General features: G+C 34.0%; 1 protein-coding gene across 7 annotated transcripts in view; it reads right to left on the bottom strand.

The window, feature by feature from the left end:
* Positions 1-20,930, bottom strand: part of LOC118183348 (uncharacterized) — a 384,570-nt gene that overhangs the window by 157,014 nt on the left and 206,626 nt on the right. Inside the window, exon 1 of one of the 7 annotated variants that reach the window (XM_085817698.1) lies at positions 9,350-9,396. The exons of the other annotated variants lie outside the window; for them this stretch is intronic. The gene's annotated coding sequence lies outside the window, so the exon portion shown is untranslated. Of the gene's footprint in view, positions 1-9,349; positions 9,397-20,930 lie in introns of those variants that run through there. 7 annotated transcript variants of the gene reach the window in all.

Below are 20,930 nucleotides of genomic sequence, written 5' to 3' on the forward strand. Positions count from 1 at the left end.
GTGTCAAAATACCTACGTTAGAACAATGCTATATATAAATCTAATATATATCCTTAGTCCCGCTTTCGAGACATTTGAAGGTGAGTTTCGTCAATCAGCCCAGCAGATCGGGAGATACACAACTGTGCTTCCCCCCCCCAGTGTACTTAGCAGTTCAAAATGTAAGAGAAATTAACTATCGAAATTAATTGCATAAGATGTAATGAAACAAATATTATTATGGCAAAACACCGATGTCCCACTTAAAAAGAAACGCTATAAATGAAAGAGTGTGGGGGCATAGCTATGGAGTGCTGGTAATTCATTATAATATGAGCTGTGATTTTCAGCTGATTATGATATATCCACATACGAACAAAATACATATAAGCATAAATTTCTGCACGAAATGATGAAAATTAGTCAATTCATACTGCAGCAAAATCAATGCCTCTTCGCAAAGTGCGGTTTTGCCCTCATTGTATTTCCTATGGGGCAGTGGTCTAAAACACAAATTGCATGTGGGTCGAATTCAGGATCTTAAAATGACGGGTAGTAATTTTTAGCTCAAAGGAGCGTCAACTCAGAAGGGCTATTTGTCTCAAAACGGCAATTTCTGGCGATTCACTAAAAACGGCGAATCACTTTTTAAATTGTCGCCACGAAATATTATCGCAAAGTGATTAAAGAAATTAAATAATGAAAAATCGGCATAAATGTATCTTCCTTGCATTTTAAAAACACAACAATACCTAGAGCCATCAAATTTTTAATAACTTAGTCCTCCATCCGAACATGGGCACCTGGAAGCCGGAATTTTGAATTTATTATCTATTTCATATTTTTCAAATCTTTAACGACTTTTTGATTAACAAAATCAAAGATTTCAAAACGAGCAACTGCAACCCTGTAAGGGAAAAAAAAGTTTTATCTCCAAAGCCATGGGAGTGTGTATCGGAATTCTAAAGATACGCAGGATATTACTGTTGAATTGAATTTTATGTGGTTTAAGTGCAAAAAACACGATATTTGATAAATAAAGATAACACACAAAACGTTAAAAAAAAAAAGCCCTTTTAAGCGTTTTTTTAATTTACTTATGATATGAAATTTTGAAATTAGTTCCGATTATTCAAAATTTGTACTGTGTGTATAAAATTTTTATAATTGTGATATTGTGTGTAGTTTTGAAAAGCCTTTTCTGAAAAGTATGATATGATATGAATTCTAAAACACAAAGACATTAAAACTGAAAATTTGTATAGGACTCTTAAAAAAAGATTATCAAAGTTTATATTTTCCAATTATTTAAACAATTGTTCTTTGACAAAATTTCCGTATTTTTTATTTATTTTTTTATTATTATTTTTAACAAAATGGTAATTTTTTATTAATAAATAAATACATCTTAAATTTTTGTCACTAAATATTTATCAAAACATACATACACAATACCAATATCGAAAAGGGAAAAAAATTCGCATTTATTTTCAATCTGAAATCTAACTTTTGGTACCTGCAAATAATTTTCGTTGGTTACACTTTATTATTAAAATACACTGATAGCAAAATGTTAAATTTTTCAGACTGACATTTATTTAAAATAATTCTAACATGTTTAATTTATAAGGCATTTTCTCTTTCCTTTCCGCCCGCCTTTGTGGTGCAAATCAAACCATACTCGACGCGCATTCGAGAGCTCCAGAGTTCAAGTTCCGGTGAGGGCACTGCATATTTCTTAGCATTAAAAAAAAAAAAAAAAAAAAAAAAAAAAACCCTTATCTTTCAGATTTTACATGACACCCAAAGTTACTTTTTTTTAGCTTTTCAGTTATTACCTTTATTTATTTAATGTTCTTTGCCCTTAAACCATAAAAGTTCATTTCAACAGCAATATCATCAAATAATTTTAAAATGATCCTATCTTTAGAATTTCCGATACACAGTGTATAGTGTTGCCAAAGCTTGCTTTGAAATCGTTGTTGAGTTTGTTAATCAAAAATTCCTCTACAAAATACGAAATCGATAATAAAACAAATTTCAAATTTCAAATTAGAGCCTTCAGGTGTTCGTATTTGGTGGAGGATTACGTTATTTGAAATCGGATGGCTCTAGGTAACATTGTTTTATCACAATGCGAGAAACATACATACATTCATGCAGATTCTTCATTATTTAATTTCTTTAAATTTAACACAGGGTGATAATATTTGGTGGCAACAATTTGCAAAGTGAACCGACATTTATAGTGAATCAACTCAAAATGCCAAAACAAAATTAATAACCGTTCTGGGCTAACGCCCTTTGGGCTAAAATCCTAACGACTCTACAAATTAAGCATTTAGCTAACTTATTTTAAACTAAAAGAAAACAAATTATGAAAACTTTTAAAGTTTTCAGAGAAAGTCTTCCGAATGGAACGAAACTTCAGAATACATGATAACAGACCAGTCTTTTTCTATTATTAAATATTTCGTGCAGACGTAAATAAAAATACATACATTTGTATGGAAATAATTTAAAACTTCTTTCTTTCTTTCCGCAGCTGAAGATTGCGGTTTGATTCTGATATAGTCTGTAGCTTTGAAATAAAACTACCTTCATCACAGACAGCAGTTCATCGATGGAAACTGTTCGAAAATTATCAAAGTATTCCCAAACAAAGTGCAAAAATTTGTAACTGAGCTCAATTATTTTTTGACATGGATAAGAACAAACGGTACTACTAAATCTGCATCTTGAAATCCTTGAATGCGAGATTTATAACGCACTATAAATTAATTAGCTCAATTTATAAATTTTCTTTTTTAATGGTTATAAGGTATTTTCTCTATCCTTTCTGCACGCCTTCGTGGTGTAACGGTAGCATACTCGGCGCGTATTAGAAAGGTCCAGGTTCGAGTCCCGGCGAGGGCATTACTCATTTTTCATGTCTCTCGCTTCCAAATAAAGTAATGTCTCTACAGTGGCGTCGGAACTAAAAAGCTGGTGGATGATAATTCTTCACTACCAGGATTTGGCGATCGTGTCCCCTAATCCCCAGTCGTTCTTTAAAAGGGGGAGTATATAAGATATTTTCTCTATCACTTTTGCATGCCTTCGTGGTGTAACGATAGCACACTCGGCGCGTATTCGAGAGGTCCACGTTCGAGTCCCGGTGGGGACATTGCTCCTTTTTTATGTCTCCTGCTTCAAAATAACCTAACGACCCTACATGGTAATGAACATAATGTACACTAGGACTTCAAGACTCAAATCCTGAAATCTTCGCAACAAAGTATTAGCAAATACAACGAAATGTATTAGCAGGCTCATAAAACTGCTTCAGGGGCCATATCCGTTCCATAGTTTGACACCGTTGACAACTATGCCGCGACGTAAAAATGTCAAGGCTCTTAGAATTACTGCGAAAACAGTTAAGTGCTATTCGTAAATTGCTACATTCTGGCACTTCCTTAATATTGTCATTAAATTTGATACTATATTAATATATGGCATGACCTACTAGGAATGTGTCAAAACTCCTCCGATGAATTTCTTAAAGATATCTGAAAGAATCAAAATCTTTGGCCGTTTTGAATTAGATTAAATATCAACATAATATCACTTAAAACAGAAATCATAAAAAAGATAAAAGGCTCTGAAAATTGGCAAATACACATTATAGCACGAATTCTTGCATTACATCAACAATGGATAACGTATATAAACTTGCTCAACTTCAAAAGCCCGTCACAAATAATAATAGTATCTGTTAACAATAAAAGCTCCAAAAACTACGGAAAACTTCTAACACATTTTGCAGAATGAATATCACAAAATGTTAAGAGGTGGGAAAGACCTCACCATCTTTTTTTTATATATCCAACCACCACGACTAGATTTACGAAGCAGAGAGGACAAAGAACACAACAAAGGAGTCCTGCGAAAAGTCTTCCAAGGTTACTATCGGCTTTCATGCTACTGCGTTCCCTCTTCTCGATCAACAGGCAAACAAGATGAATATCTCACCACAGATTTCTCAAAAAATATGCCTTGCTACCTTCAGGGTCAAACAGAAGTCTCCTTTTAAGTCCTCTATGTCCTGTAGCATCTTATGCAGTAGTAAACGAAATTATTAATCGAATAGTTAAAAGAAATATCTTCCAAAAATAAACAAGTAAATAATTTTTAAAATACATTTTTTTTTTTTTTTAAATCCGAAAGCTTTTAGATTTTACATTACGCCCAAATGGACTTTTTTTAAAACTTTTGTGCGTTACCTTTCTTTATTAAATGTTCTTTGCACTATATCTCAACGTACGTTAAATATTCTTGCACACTTTATTTCTTTGCATAAAATTCAATTCAACAGCAATATCGCAAAATAATTTTAAAACGAGCATATCTTTAGAATTTCCGATACACAGTCTCGCGCGGTGGAGATAAAATAGTTGAGTTTGTTAATGAAAAATTCGATGATGTTGTAGAGACATTAAATATTTTAGAAACAGGCAAGATGAAAAATATGCACCGCATTCGACTGGAATCGAACTACGGACCTCTGGAATACGCGCCCAGCGTGCAGACTACCACACCACGAAGGCACTCAAAGAAGATCGGAGAAATACCTTACAAAGTGTTACAAAATAATGAAATTGCTAAAATAAATTTCAAATTCTAAATTAGGGCTTCCAGATGCCCATATTCGGATGGAAATGTATGTTATTCAAAATTGGGTGGCTCTAGGTAACGTTGTTTTATCACAATGCGAGAAACATACATACATTTATGCAGATTCTTCATTATTTAATTTCTTTAATTAAATATTGAAGGGGCGATAATATTTGGTAATATTTTTAACTAATATAAGGCGATACTATTTGGTGGCAACAATTTGAAAATTGAACCGACATTTAAAATTTGCAACGCAAAACGCCAAACTGAAATTAATAGCCCTTCTGGGATAACGCCCTTTGGGCTAAAAATGATAGCTTTCATATTTTATATTACGGCCGAAGAGGCATTTATTTCATTTACATACACATTTTGAGAATATTTGGGCTAAAAATATTTAAAAACAGCAGCTTTAGAATTTCCAATAGACAGTCTCGCGATATGAAGATAAAAATGTTTTATTTGTATAGTGCTGCCACAGCTCACTTTGAACTCGATGACATTCTTAATTAAAATTTCGTTCAAGTTTTACAAAGCATGAATAGACAATAAAACAAATACCAGATTACAAATTCGGGCTTCCAGGTGCTCACGTTATTCAAAATTTGATGGCCCCAGGTACCGTTGTTTTTTCACAATGCAAGAAACATACACACGATCATGCAAATTCTTCATTATTTAATTTCATTAAATATAATACAGGGCGATAATATTTGGCGGCAATAATTTGCAAAGTGATACGCTGTTTCTAGTGATTCAAAGCAAAATGTCGTTTCCAGACTAATATGCCGTTCAGGATTAACGTCCCTTTTGGGCTAAAATGTAAATAACGGCAAAATCTGCTAAATGTTTGTTGCCACTGCAATACTTTAATCTTAATAACCAATTCTCGTGCAAGTTTTACTTCTTTTAACTCTGGTTTTAACCCAACCCTACATAAAAAATACAAAATTCACAGCGTATTTAAGATATACGAGACACGAGATGCCAAACTGCAGGTTTATGGAAATAAAACCGCATTTCGGTCGGAACCCAAGCGGTATGAATGGTTCCGTTCGAGCGAACAGTTTAATCTGAGAGTGAATCTGATGAGTAATCTGAGAGAGATCCTGGAATTTATGTCGAAGATTTAGTAACGAAATTTTATTTAATTCTTTCCTTTCTGCCTGTTTTCGCCATGAGGTTCGTTCATTGCAGAATTTATGTAGATTTTGAGTGGCAAGCAGTTTAACTATAAAGTGTAGAATTTTACGAATAGCAGTGTGAGAGGTCTAGCCCATCTTTGGTCTAGCCTGCTACCGCTGCCCTGCCGGTAGAAGAAAAGACTGCATTTGTTGGAACAACATTACATGAGGTAAGTCCTGGTTGGTGCGCTCGAAAATCTGTTCGTGATGTAAGTAATCTTGTAATCTCTATGTAGGTTAGATTTAGAATTTTTATAAATTGTGAAAGAAAGCGTTGCGTTGAAACCACGTCCAAGATGACTGGTTAATTTATGCTTGCGTATTTTAATTTAAAACTAGCACTAACGTGGTGAGGTAGAATAAATTTTAATTTATAGCACTAACGTGGTGAGGTAGAATAAATTTTAATTTATAGCACTAACGTGGTGAGGTAGAATAAATTTTAATTTATAGCACTAACGTGGTGAGGTAGAATAAATTTTAATTTATAGCACTAACGTGGTGAGGTAGAATAAATTTTAATTTAAAGCACTAACGTGGTGAGGTAGAATAAGTTTGAAGTGTTTTATTTCTATTGCCTGTTTGTTTGATGGTTAGTTATTCTGGTGTGATAATGCACCACTAAGAACACAAACATAACACCTTTGGGTTTATGGTAATTGACATCACAAAGTTAGCTGAGCCCTACAGGATCAAAAAGCAGTAAAAAAAAGTTCAGTCCTCTCCGTTCTCATCGAGTTAACATCAATATTTACATATCAAAAAAATTATTCGAGACAGATAATTGAGGATTGCAAACAAGGACTGCTTGGTAATTTTAATTTTAAACGTATCAAACTTAGGCTTGTAACATGGCCTAGTAGATGTTCCTTGCCCGGTTTCGCCCAGGAGGACCGGACTCAGGATAAAATCGTACCTCTTTCATAACAGAGGGGAAATGCTGTTGCAACAAGGTCCCATTCTTAATTGTTTTGGCTTCACCTTCCAAGGTCCCCCGATGTTTCCTGGGATCAAAAACTCTTTCAGCGGGGTCAGAATGTGGTCGCTCTTTGTTGCCTACCAGAGCAGGAATCCCCTCCCCCCCCCCCTCGCTGGATTCAGCGATGGAGGGAGAAGCGAAGGTGGTTGGTTCTCAGAGTATTGGCTGCTTGAGCATTCCTGCCGAGCCTATCAGCAAGTTTGACCACACAAATTATGTTTTCTCGAGTGTGCTATCGATCTAGCACATTTCTGTCTGTATAAAAATTTCTAAAAACTGCTGGACAGAGCGTATCTAAGTCACGGATTGTTTATAACCCCACCTGTTAGTTTCCCCCCATTAAAATTCATGTTGCTATTCATAACTTGAAATGGAGATTCATCCGAACCCTGCGTTACAACAGGGCTTTGCGTAGCGGATTCGGCCTCTACACCACAGGCTGTTACAACCTATTTGCACATATCCCAAAGCTACAGGTATAGGCTATAGCAGTGGTTCTCAACCGGTGGTACGCAAGAGAAAAATAGGTGGTAGGCAAAGAAACAAAGTATTAACTATTAAATTCAAAAATCTTGTAAAGGAGGGAAAAAAAGTTGATAGAAATTTCTTATGATCGAACTGTGCGATTTCAAAAATAACACACTGGTTAAATTTTGACTGAACCGAAAAGAAGAATTTAAAGGCATCTCAAATAACGCTATTAAATTTTTATTGCCTTTTTGCACAACCTATTTGTATGAACAAGGATTTTTTCCCATGTTATGTTTGAAAAATAAATACGGAACGAAATTAAAATGGATCTAATTTACGGTTAAAGTTATGTGAAAAAAGGCCAGACTTAAATACATTGATCTCTCTTAAACAGACCCAAATTTTACACTAAATTTTAGAATTTAATTAAATTTTAGAATTAACTTAAATTCTGATAATTAAAAAGGTAACCAATTTTTAATCTAACATTTTTATGCGTGCATATTTAATACAAATAGCGTATAATTTGTACAAATGGCAAAAAAATATTTTTAATATTTCTATTGAGAATTTGGAAAATAATCATTGTAAAATGTTATGGTACTAAGATTGTAGAGTTCCTCACTTTGCAATTCTAAGTTACTGTCGAAAGTGAAGAATCTTAAGAATTGATAAGCGAATAATCCCTTGAGTTCGTGTGACAGGAAACAACAAGATAGAAGGGTAAACTAACCCTTTATTATTCCAACTAAAGTTTAACAAAACTCCGTCTTGGAGTGTACAATAAAACCGTCACTTCGGCTTGAACTTAAGATACTCAGAATTAACCTAAACTAATCTAAATTAAAGAGGTATAGCCGAAGATATCAAAATTCTAACAGAGTTGGTCCCTTAACGTTAATAGACTGCGAAGGTATCGAGGGCCTAAAGTACAACCGAGCGTGATAATAGCTTAAGAGAGAGTAGCCTAAAAAGGCGGACGCGTGCTGGTATCTCTCTTTCTAAGACGGAAGAACTTTGCGGTTAAATAATGCTCTTCCTCATTAGCTTTCAGACGTGATTCTAAAACTACGTTCTGGCCGGAAGTGTAAGTTGAAGTTAAGAATCGATAGGGAAGGAACTTTAACTCAAAATTTAATTGTTAATAAAATTAACATAATCCTTACAAGAATTTTCAACTTTTGTTTAGGTGGTACACGTTATTTGGGCCGGAATAGTATTTTACTTATTCTAAAAATTAGTGAATAGTATCGGTACAATGATTTTAGGCAAAATTTTACAAACATGGCTTTTACCTACTACAAAAGTTGGTACACCATAATGTGTTTTGGGTAAAAAAATACCACATGAATGCCGTAGTAATTAGTTACGGTAATTTAAGTTATTATGAATTGGCGAGACGGTATGAATTATTCCCATAAATTCGTTCTGTGCTTGTTAATTCTCCCATTCTTCATTCCCACGCAACTAGCGATAAGCAATTCATACAGTCTCAAAATATATATGCAACCTTAAAGTTGCATTTATTATCTATCTACTATCTACTTTTCAGTTCTCCCATTCTTATTCCCATGCAATCCATACCGTAGAGAGTTTCATGTGTTCGCTTCTTCGATTCATTACAGAATCAGAAGCTTACCTAGTTACTGATAATAATGGTATTACAGGCAGAACAGAAAGGAAATTACTGACTGCAATAAATATTCTAGTACGACAAGAAATAAAAAATAACATTAATATTATAATCATTAGTACCCGTTAAGCAAAATTTGTAGTTTTTAACAAAATTGTTAAAGTAACTGGTTGAAAAGGTGGCATCACTAAAAACTAATCCTGAATTAGCTAGGATATCACATTAAAAATTGAAAAAGGTGCAAGAATTTAATACCGAAAAATACTTAGCTACCAAATGCAGAAAATAAATTTAAATAAATCATAACACTGTTTCAGTTTCCTTAAATCGCTTTCCATAAATCTTAAAAATAAACTCTCCTTCAATGGAATCTGATAACCTAATTACTATAAAAACAAATAACAACAGAACAAGTTGAACTTAGTTTATCGAAAAATCAATCCTTACCTACTTTAGTCAGTTAGGTCTAACTGTTCACTTCTATACGCATAAAAATTCAGGCAAATGGATTCACTTACCTAGAATAAACAGAAGAAACAATTTAGAATCCAACCGAATAGTTTAAAATCCATCATACATATAAAATGATTATAAAGACAACAAGCTTAGCAACCGACTAAACGATGTAGCTAAGACACATAATTTCCCCCCCCCTCCAAGTATACAGTGGTGGCCAAAATTGTGGACATTTTTGGAAATTTTTATGTTTTTGAACTTTGTATGCTTATAGAAAACGTTACGTTTCACAAAATGCAAACTTGTATATAGCATTTTAAAGAGAATTTATTACTGAATTCAATACAAAACACAAAATTCAATTATTTGCAATATAAAAAAAGTTAAACGATAATAGTTATCGATATACATTAGATAGTGATGATTGCAGTGAGTTCTCAGTACTTAATAGGGTATCCTTTATTTTTGAGTACAGCTTCACATCGACGTTTCATTGAGCTGGCAAGAGTTTTAAGCTCTTCTTTCGTTATTACATGACGCCAGGAAACAATTATAGCCTCAATTAGTTCCCTTTTATTTGATGCGCGCCTCATTCGGACAAGAGTTTTCAAAAGGTACCACAAATTTTCGATGGGATTGAGGTCAGGACTGTTTTCCTGGCCATGACAACAATTTAATGCTCTTTGCAGGAAGCCACTCTTTCGATATTTTGGCCGTGTGGCAAGGAGCAGAATCCTGCTGAAAAATAAACGAAGCATTGTTGGGAAAGAGATCTCTGATGGAAGGTAGAAGTTTTGGTTCTAGAATAGTGTCAATGTATTTTCTGGCATTCAGTGTCCCATCGACATGACGGCGACCAATACCATCTGCTGACTTGCATGACCAAATCATAACACTAACTGGGTTCTTCACAGTTGCTTGAATGCAGTCAAGATGTAGCTCTTCTCCTATTCTACGTCTTACATATTTTTGCCCATCACTACCGAATAACGATATCTTAGTTTCATCACTCCATATAACTTCTGACCACTGATCATCTGTTCCTGATTTGTTCTATAGAAACTGCCTTATGGGATACTTCTCATGGGCAGATAACCCTTGCATGTTTGGACTCATTGAGTTACACAAAAGAGATCCAGGACCTCTTCTGAATAAGAACGTCTTCTTGTCGGCATAATACGCTCATAATGAATAAGAAGTTCTATGCAGACAAGAAGAAATCAAGCTTAATCACAACAATACTATCTCATTTAGAAACTTCTTTCAGTTATGGCTTCCTTTTACGAAGTAAAGAAAATATTGTAATCAAGAAAAATCCTCTCATGACAGATTTCTTTCTGTCAAGAAATACAGTTTCTTAGTAGAATAATGCAATAATTATAAAAACTTTTAAAGGAATATGAGGGGCCCACCAGCGGCCGAGCGGTAAAGTCGCTGAACACTGGTAGTTCGGTCCGAGGTTCCCGAGGTTCGAACTACCAGCGAACTGGCTGGCTGCATGGGCGTTTTCGTGGTTTTCTCCATTTGTAACGTGTAGCCAGTTTCCCTTAGAACGTCCTCCACGAGGGCATTCCTCCCGTTTGGCAGATAGCCCTTAAGGCTTTGCCATAATCACACACTCACAAAATTTAAAGGAATATAAATCACAGTGTATTTTACTTTAGTTCCTGAAAGCCATTTTATCCATAAATCCATCGTACAAAATTCGCATATTGCACAGGGGAACTTCGACCTGCACGATCCAACTGCATCGACGTCCGATGCCCCAAGAAATTTTAAATCTATAAAATCTATAAAAAAATTTCTAGCACCTACGCCGAAACGTGATAGTTCTTGCTAGCAGCTCAGGTAGAATCAACATCTATGATAAAAGTTGCTAAAATGTTGGGTTTTCGATTATGTCACGACCATATTAAGTTCTTTTTATTACACGTCAGTAATATGTTCAATTTGAATCCAGTTAATTAAAAGCTTTGTGTTTTATTTGTCATACGGGTTATTACACATATTTCTTTGTACTGCATGGCAATATACTTAATCTTTTAATTAAATCAAGTAACAACTTTATTTTTAATTAGTTAAAAATTATTTAACTTTAATAACAGAAAAAGTTAGTTTTTAGTGATATTTCCCTGATTTCCTTAGTATGCATGCCAATAAAACGTTCGATTTTAATTAAATTTTATTAAGATTATTACTCTAAAGGGGCCTTGTCTCTGAGGCACTACTGTTTTCGTTTTGCTATTTTGCGTCGAATCCCTCTGAATGTCAGTTTCACTTCTCAAACTGTTGCCGTCAAATATTATCACCCTGTATTATATTTGAAGAATTTAATAATGAAGAACCTGCATAAATGTATGCATGTTTCCCGCATTATGATAAAACAACGGTACCTAGAGCCATTCAGTTTTGAATAACGTAATCCCCCTACGAATTTGGCATCCCGAAGCCCACATTTGAAATTTGGAATTTGTTTTATGATCGATTTCATATTTTGTAAAACGTTAACGAATTTTTGATTAACAAACTCAAGGATTTCAAAGCTAGGAATGGCAACGTTGTCCAGAAAAAATATTTTTATCTCCAGCGCGTGGGATTGTGTATCGGAAATTCTAAAGATACGCTCAATTTAAAATTCTTTTGCGATATTGCTCTTTAACTGAATTTTCTGGTTTAAGTGTGAAGTACATGATATTTAATAAATTAAGATAGCAAAGTGTTAAGAAAACGCCCCTTTGGACGTAATTTAAAATCTCAGACTTTTCAGATTTTCTTTTTATTTCTTTAAAAATTTTTATTAAGATTATTTTATTTTTATTAGTCGTAGAATATTGGATGATTGTTTTCATAAATCCGTTACACCTCTACTTGAATTTAACAGCAGCTTTGTTCTCTTATTAGTTGTAAAAATTCTTGTATGTTTTATTATATTAAGGAAAATAAAACCCAATATCTTAAGATGTTACTTAATGCTTGTCGATGAATACGCCCAAAAGTCTCTTAATGACATTAAAAAAAAAAAAAAAAAAAAGAGAGAGAGAGAGAGAGAGAGAGAGAGCTTGAAAAAATATTACATTAAAAATTCCATTCCCGGAATTATCATCCTTTAATCATATAATAAAATAAAGGCCTCTACCCACCTCTTTTTTTTACCTCATTTTCTTACTTTGCATAAATTATACTGACATCTTTAGTTATTTTTATTAATTGATTATGCAGTTTCCTTAATAATCTCTTCATTTACAATATGGTAACAATCATCTGCACCTGAGTAATCTAACATCAATTAACTTTTTTGTATAGCTTTTTTTCAGTATTAATTAAACGTTTTTGTACTGCTTTATTTTAGTACTAATTAAACGCTGTTGTACTTCCTTTTCTAGTATCAATTAAAACGTTTTAGAACTGCAGAAAAATTAGGACGAATAAGTTGTTTTTTCACATACCTGAAATTTATTGCATAATAAAAATATTAAATTTAAATCTACATATGAAATATTTTCTACTACTCAACAACAGTTCCAGCTTCCCATGACCCTACAAACTCCCTAAAACAATATTACTGCATTCATAATGCTCACAGTCAAGATACAAAATTCAACAGCTATGTATTGATCTACAGTAACAGTCCAGATTCCGGTGTAGATGAAAAGTTCTGTACTCCTCCCCGCCAGGAAGGGAAAAGAGGGTGGTAATTTTATCTTTCTTACTTGTGGATAAAGATTTATTAATACTTATTCAAGAAATACCCTCATTTAAGTAACTTAATAAGAAATTCAGTATCAGTTCACTCCCTCCCTCATATATTTTGCGTGTTATTTTTAGCCTAGGTATTTTTCTCCCTCCTTTCTGCATGCATTTGTTGTGTAACGGTAGCACACTTAGCGCGTATTCGAGAAGACCAGGTTCGACTCCCGGCGAGGACATTGCTAATTTTTCACGTCTCTTGCTTCAGAAAAAAATTCCTACTGACCCTACAAACAACATTAAAAAAGACTGAAATTTAAAAAATATAAAATCACTCAAAATAAATCCACTTTAATAATATATAAAATGCTTGAAAATTCTACTCTTCAAATAAATATTCCAATATGCAATTAAAATCCATCAAATAATCCCTATATTATCTAATAATAAACAGGATGGCTATAAATTATTTGAAGAATAACAGGACAGGAAGAAGTGGACGCTCAATGTTCCACAATTAGTTGTCCACTGCTAAATGTACAGTCCACCGAACTAATTGCCTCCGTTCCAATTTTGATGAAGAGCATCCCGGAAACCAGATACGGGGTTCTCCCACCCCTTCTTCCTTACCACAGAACCACTCCAGAGGACGTTTGTCTCACCATTATTTTAAATCACCCCATACTGCACAGGCATTTTAACTTACAAACATGTATGCCTTCTCCGGGATTCGAAGTAAGTGCGGTAGTCAGCGTCACTATACCTATCACAGCACCTTTAACGAATAACACAGTAAAATATACTTACAACAGGAACATCACAGTGAGTGTAGGATTCAAGCAATATATTTATTCATTTAAGTTTCACGGTACACACTGTTAAAAACCCTTACTTTGGATCACTACATGATGAAATTTTTACTTGACGTCAAAGCCATGCAGAGAAGATCTTTCCATTTAATTATGCATTCATAAAACTCGGAGCTGCATATTCGGTAATTAAATACATATTTCTAAATTGCTACCAACCATTGAGACATACACGTGATGTGTTTCCTCCATCCACGGCACATTCATGAAGAAAAATGTTCTTTTACACCTTTGTACTATGTCTTGAAACGTGAAACGCTGAAAATGAATTTGCACTTTTAACTGTGCAGATCAGTATTCGTTACTGTATACTGATCTGTACATGTACATGGCTCTTTGACTACGAATTTAAAAAAAAAAAATATCCAGCTTTCTATCCAAGTGAACAAAATATGTCATAAAAGGTAAATTTAACATTTTGGAGTATTTTTGACAAACAGTTTTCAAGCCAAAGGCCCAGCCGTAGTTAATGGTCGGATACATATGTCCTACACCTAACGATTGACTTACTATAAGCGCACTTGTTTTTCTGGAAAACTTTATTATATGAAACCGATTTTACATCGTATGGTACAGGGTAAAGCATTCTTTGCATAATACAACATTACACATTGGGCAACTCATATTTGTTTTTCTCTCTATGTTCATTTGTGTACAACGAACACAGCGGCGTCTTGATTTTCCAACTATTGGAAGATGATCCCCAATATTCAGAAAATTCTAAAGTATTTTTTAACTCAGCGATAATTTTTTAATCTTTAGTGGGATATATATATCCCGTTAGTAGTCAAAGGTTTAACTAAAGGTATGCACACTTCTCCTAAGAGGATTTCAAATTCCAATTTATCCTTATTATCATGACTAATTTCTGTTTTAGCGAACTTCTTCAGTTTCAAAAAAGAAATTGATCCTACAATATACAATTAACAGTCAGATCACCTTTCTGCTCCAGAAATTTTATTGTCTCATTCAGTCAGGCGTCTACTGTATCACCTCAATCAAGTTCTTACCTTACTAGATGGTACTGGATACTAATGAATGCGAAAAAAACATCTCTTGTGTATCCGCCACGACATTCGTCTCACTAAAAAAAACTCCAAGAAAAAAAAAAAACTCCAAGAACTCCAGGAAAACAAGGTAATCCAACCAAATTGTTGTCCGAAGGAGGGGAAAAAAGGTCATAAAATTGCCGAATAACAGACGAACGTCAGACGAAGCCACACTACCTACCGGCTACCAACCATGCACAAGAAAGTGAACATTCTCGCAGTAGTAGTATCAGGACTTGTATGCCTTTTGATTTGCTTTGGAAATGTGTCCTGAATGGGATGATGTCTCCTGAATAGGAACAGGGAGCTTACTCAAGCTATGTTCAAATATGTGTGGAATGGTCAACACAAGTAGGAAGGGTTGATTTTAACCTTTATTCTCTATAAGATTACAGGTGCTCCAGCACTTCGGGATACAGAGACCAACCACTTGTTCTCTGAACGTAAAAATATAAAACTACTAACTAAAATTTTAAGAGCTAACTTTGAATTAGTTTACAAATGCCTAACGCTAAGACTGGCCTTTTAAATGATTACGTATGTAGTACGCAAACTGCCGAAACTACAATACGTTTTAAAATAACAAGATGACTAACCTCTGGCCTTAAAAGGCGGACAGCAGCTGATTGAAAACTCGTGCGGAATACAGCGGCAAAGCGGCTCACTTTCCCTCTCTCTCTAACTCTTGGCAAAAAGCCACAACTTAAATACTTGGGCGTTAGCAAGTACAATTTGCATAAAACAAGTTAACACATTTAATTCTGGCCGGAAGTGGAAAATAAGAAGTGATAGTACAGTTTTAAAATAAACGTTAGTAAAACTTAAGATCCTTACAGTAGTACGAACACTTGAAGAAAAGCAGTTTCAAAAACAAGGCATAATTTTTGAAAAATACTTTTCCAGTTACAAATCACAAATATCACAAGTGTTTATTTCGTTTTCCTATACAGTCTAAAAGATTTTCCTTTGAGAAAAAAATTTACAGGACAAACTGACGTCCCAGAAACATTATTTCCGGACAACGAATCCTTTCATCAGAAAACGGGGCATCTGGCAACCTTTATATAAATCCATGTTTCCTCAGGAAGTCATAAAAGAAGACATCCTTTCCCCTAAGTAAACAAACCTCGTATGCTTTGCAATAATTACCAACCAACCAAAAAAAAAAGTGTAATCTGAAATGATCTTCAAAAAGCCGTCCTTGATTACTCTGGTACTATGGTGTTACAATGTCTGACTGAAATGTCACATGTGTCGTAATGTCTGTCTGATTTCTTCCTAAATAAATTTATTAATTGATTATTCCCCTACAAAAGCTGCGCAAAATAAAATTTCTCGTTTCACGCGGGTTAAATTATCACACACGCACACATACCGCACTTATTAACTTTCTTAATAATAATAAAAACACTGAGAGCGAAATAGTTTAAAACGCTGACCTTTCATTCGCCAATTTAATCTGCTGTTAACGACTAATTTACGAATCATCAAACTACTAGTATTAGTATGATTCATTTACAATAAACAGTATAAATAATGAAAGAAATCTGTTGCCAATTTTTTTTTAATTAAGAATAACATGATATAAATTCCAATATCGGGTAAATATATATATCATATTGTAAAACTTCTCAAAGAAATCCAACACAGTAACTAAATGTAAATGGAAAGTTCTAGCTGTCATAAAAATTTTACCACAGTTCGTCACGCATAAGAAAAGCGAAACAAAGGACCGGTTATAATTCAATTCATAAATGCAGTTTTTATACAACGAATGATGATTCATAATGCTGCTTCTATTAAAAAACGCACAGAAACAAATGCGTTTAGATTCAGTATTCCACATACATAACCGAATTAATTACACTACAGCAGCAAAGTTTCAGTTCATCATTGCAGTCCGCATGAGAAAACATAATTAACTTCATTGTAAAAGTGAAGTTTCGGTTCAATGATTAAGACAGTTTCAAAAAATGAGTTTTATTAATTAAAAAAAAGAAATATCATTTTGGTATGCTCTCAATAGGTGACCTATTACCCGTCATGTGAATTCTTCCCGTGAACCTTAATTATAACCAAAGAAACTAATAACGTTATCGTACTACGCAACACGAAAAACATCATTACATAAATCTATCTATATAATGTGTGTATGTGTGTTTCTTTCGTTTGTGCTGCGCGTAAGCTAATAAACCCAGAGCTAATGTACCAAATTTCGAAATACAAACAAGAGCTAGTGCATCTCAAAGCAATTTTTACAAAACTCGAATGAGGTTTTTTTTTTTTTAGTGAAATCACATCAAATCGATAATTCTCTCTCATTATATTAGCAACAATGACATGTAAGAATTGTTGCTGATATATTACTATTGCCACTCGGAAAAATGACGATGATAATTCTGTGAAGGTTTTAAATATTTAATGTTTCTCTTGGATACCGGACGTTTGTCGAGAGAAGGCAACGGGAAGTTAGTTAATTTATTTATTAGGAAAATTAATATTTGTATTAAGGAATATTGCTTATTTTCATTGTAAATGTTTTATATGTAATAAATTTTTATTGAATTTTGTTTTGTTTGTTTTGATAAAGTTATTCTGCAGAGTAAAATTCTGAGTAGTTTTTAAATTTAACGTTTGGTGTTCGCTTTGGGCATTTTTTCGGTGGATTTAAAAGCCAGACGAAGGCTGCCCGCGTAACGGATAATAAATAAATAAATGTAAAGGCTGATATGTTATAATTTTAAGAGCAGTGGGAAAACATTCGTTAGCATTAAAGTTATTAATTAAATAAAATTTAAAAAATAATAATCTAACACTTAAAAACAACTAAAAAACTGAAAGCTTTCAGATTTTATATTTCGATCAAACGGCTTTTTATAGAAATTTTATTTGTCACTTTTATTTATTATATATCATGTTTTTCGCAATTAAACCACAAAAAGTTCATTTCAACAGCAAACAGCATATATTTAGAATACAGAAAGTCTCGCGCGCTGAAGATAAACCACCAATTATTATCGCCATGTATTATATTTAAAGAAACTAAAAAATAAAAAATCTACATGAATGTTTCTCGCATTGTGAAAAAACAACGGTACCTAGAGCCATCCAATTTTGAATAACGTAGTCCGCCAACCGAATATGTGCACTTAGAAGCCCGAATTTTGAATTACAAATTTGTTTTATTATCTATTTCATATTCTGTAAAACTTTAACGAATTTTTGATTAATAAAGTCCATGATTTCAAAGCGAGGAATGGCAACACTGTATGGAAAAGAAAAAAATTATCTCCAGCGCGCGAGACTGTATATCGGAAATTCTAAAGATGTGCTGTTTTTAAATATTTTGTGACACAGCTGTTTAATTGAATAACAGAAATATTGAGAAAATAAACCTCTAGTTTCAATAGTTTTAGTTATGTATTCATTTATGAAATTTCATGAGAATTTTAAATAAATATAAGTGTATATTTAATTAAAAAATTTTTTTTAAATTAAAATACTGATTTAAAATTTTGCTTCAATAAAAAAGGGAAAAAACTATGTTAAGTGAAACTGTCTTTCTTCGTTTTTCTTCTTCTTATTATTATTATTATTATCACTATAGGAAACATTTTAAAAGCCTGAGGTATTCGTCCTATCTCTACTAATTTACTTTAACCCACAAGGGCGAATTTTCAACTCAGTAATGCTTCAGCAAAAGAATATAATAAACTTCACTCTTTAACGATATTTCAGTTCAGTAACAGCTGACTGAAAAATGATTACGATTGCGGTAGCAATATCATTGAGAGAAGTCTCGAGATAGAGGCGCCAGGACTAGAGTCGGATCCTACGTGTATCAGATGATGAATTGAAACATAACTCTGTTTATGGCTAAGCGCTAGTAATCGAGGTATGTAGGAATAAGAAAAAATTTATTCTCCATGAGAAATTTATGCCGTAGTATCCCAGGGAATATCCAAAAACCGTTCGGGCTCCAGTGGGTATCAAGCGCACTACGGACTTCGTTGCTTCGATGCGAAGGGATTTGCTGTGGAAGAGCTAAACTGACATATACAATTTGACATCTGGTCACGAAGAAAGAGGATTGGCTGTAAAGACGGTGAATTCACAAAAAACCAGAATTAATAGGAAAGGTAGAACATCAATATAAGCGTCCACTGACTATCTATGATAAAAATGACCAGTGATATTCCACATATGCTATACAAAATATAAAAGGCCTATTAAAACTAAATTTATTCGAAAACGCTGGCTTAGAAACGGAACCAATATCGCTCAAAAATATATAACTTTTTGCGCTTGTCATAATTAAATATCTAAACGCCAAAATAAAATCGAAATGCTTTAAAAAGCGATAAAAAATTACACGAGTATTTTGAAACGATAAAACAAATAAGTTATTTATATATTTATTATTTTTAGTGAAAGAAATACGAAGTTTTAAACATGATTCTGTCTAAGACTTCTAACAAACGGCAAAAATAAAATCCGACAATCACTGCAATAGGAAGTCGACGAAAACAAACTTATGCATACTTAACCGAGCGAAGAACAGAAAATATGTCCGCAGCGCGGTATTTTTCCGGCAAAAAGGAAGGCGGGCACAGTAAAGGCAGAAAGGGGAAAAAGCTAAGGGATGACAAATAAGAGCCGCATCGCACGTGGCGGATTTCCTGGCACAATGCCAAACGCTGATGTCACTTCCTCGTAAGTAGAGTTAGGAAATGACGGATTCGGATGCCTGAAGAAAAGTGAGGCTGTTTCTATCCGTAACTATCATTGAAATTCTGCTGATACACAGAAATGAAGGCTCGACTGACATAACTGCCGACCCTGCCCTCGGACTGTGCTGTGGTTGGGTAGACGGTAGTTAACTTCCCACTGGCTGGGCAAAATGGCTTGAAGCATAAGTAATGCATGAGTTTACCAGTCTTCAGTGTAGGGAGAATCCTATAGGTGAAACAGAAGATACCTGTATTGTATTTGCTATAACTGCAGCTACTATTAATTAAACTAACTGACAAGTTCATGAATCTAAACATAAGAGACATACCATCAGGCCCTTATTAAGACAGTTTCGAACCCTGGTAACCATTTAGATTATTTCAAGGGTGACCCTACCTCTACTTTCCTTGTTTTCATTGTAGAGACATTAGGACTTTTTTGTAGCAGGAGTCATGAAAAATGAGCAATGCCGTCGCCAGACTCCAACCTCAGACCTTCCGAATACGCGCCGAGTGTACTGACCATTACACCACGAAGACATGCTAAGAATGCGGGAGAAATACCTCATATACTCCGATTTAATCTGCAGGAAAATAAAGTATGTAATAGTTGTCAGGTTGATAGTGATGCTAGGCATTTTGTGGTTGATTGTAGTTTAACAGCCCCTATTAGACAGATTTTTAACTTTACTGATTTTAATGTAATTGTCATTAATTTTAAAGTTTTTAAATCATATTCTATTGCTCTAATGAAGTTTATCAATGAAAATAGGGCGCTGGTAGGAAACTTCTGTTAAAACTGAATTCTGTATTTATATGGGTTTTAGATACCTGTGGTGTTCTATGCAAAATGTTTTGAATTTTTTTTTGGGGGGGGTCTGTAATTTTGCGTTAGATTGTGTGTGTTAGATTACTTATTTTTTATTTAGTATTTTTGTTTGTTGTTTGGAGGTGGCTGGGTTACTGGATGCCCTCGATTGTGGAAATACGGAGCCCCTTCTTTTGAGTTTTGGGGATACTCATGTCCAGGTGGGCTGAAAAAAGCCTCCAATTCTTACCTTATATATTCTCCCTTTTAAAGGGCGATTCGGGATTAGGAGACCCAATCGCTAAATCCTAGGATGATGATTCTCCACCACCTTTTTTAGTTCGGAAGCCACTATAAAGACATTAGGTATTTCGAAGCAGGAGGCATGAAAAAGAAGCAGTGCCGCCGCTGGGACTCGAAACTCGGACC

Source organism: Stegodyphus dumicola, chromosome 5, assembly GCF_044657685.1.
Source record: "Stegodyphus dumicola isolate Sdum_Otavi_A_Nest chromosome 5, ASM4465768v1".
NCBI classification, from domain to species: Eukaryota; Metazoa; Arthropoda; class Arachnida; order Araneae; family Eresidae; genus Stegodyphus; species Stegodyphus dumicola.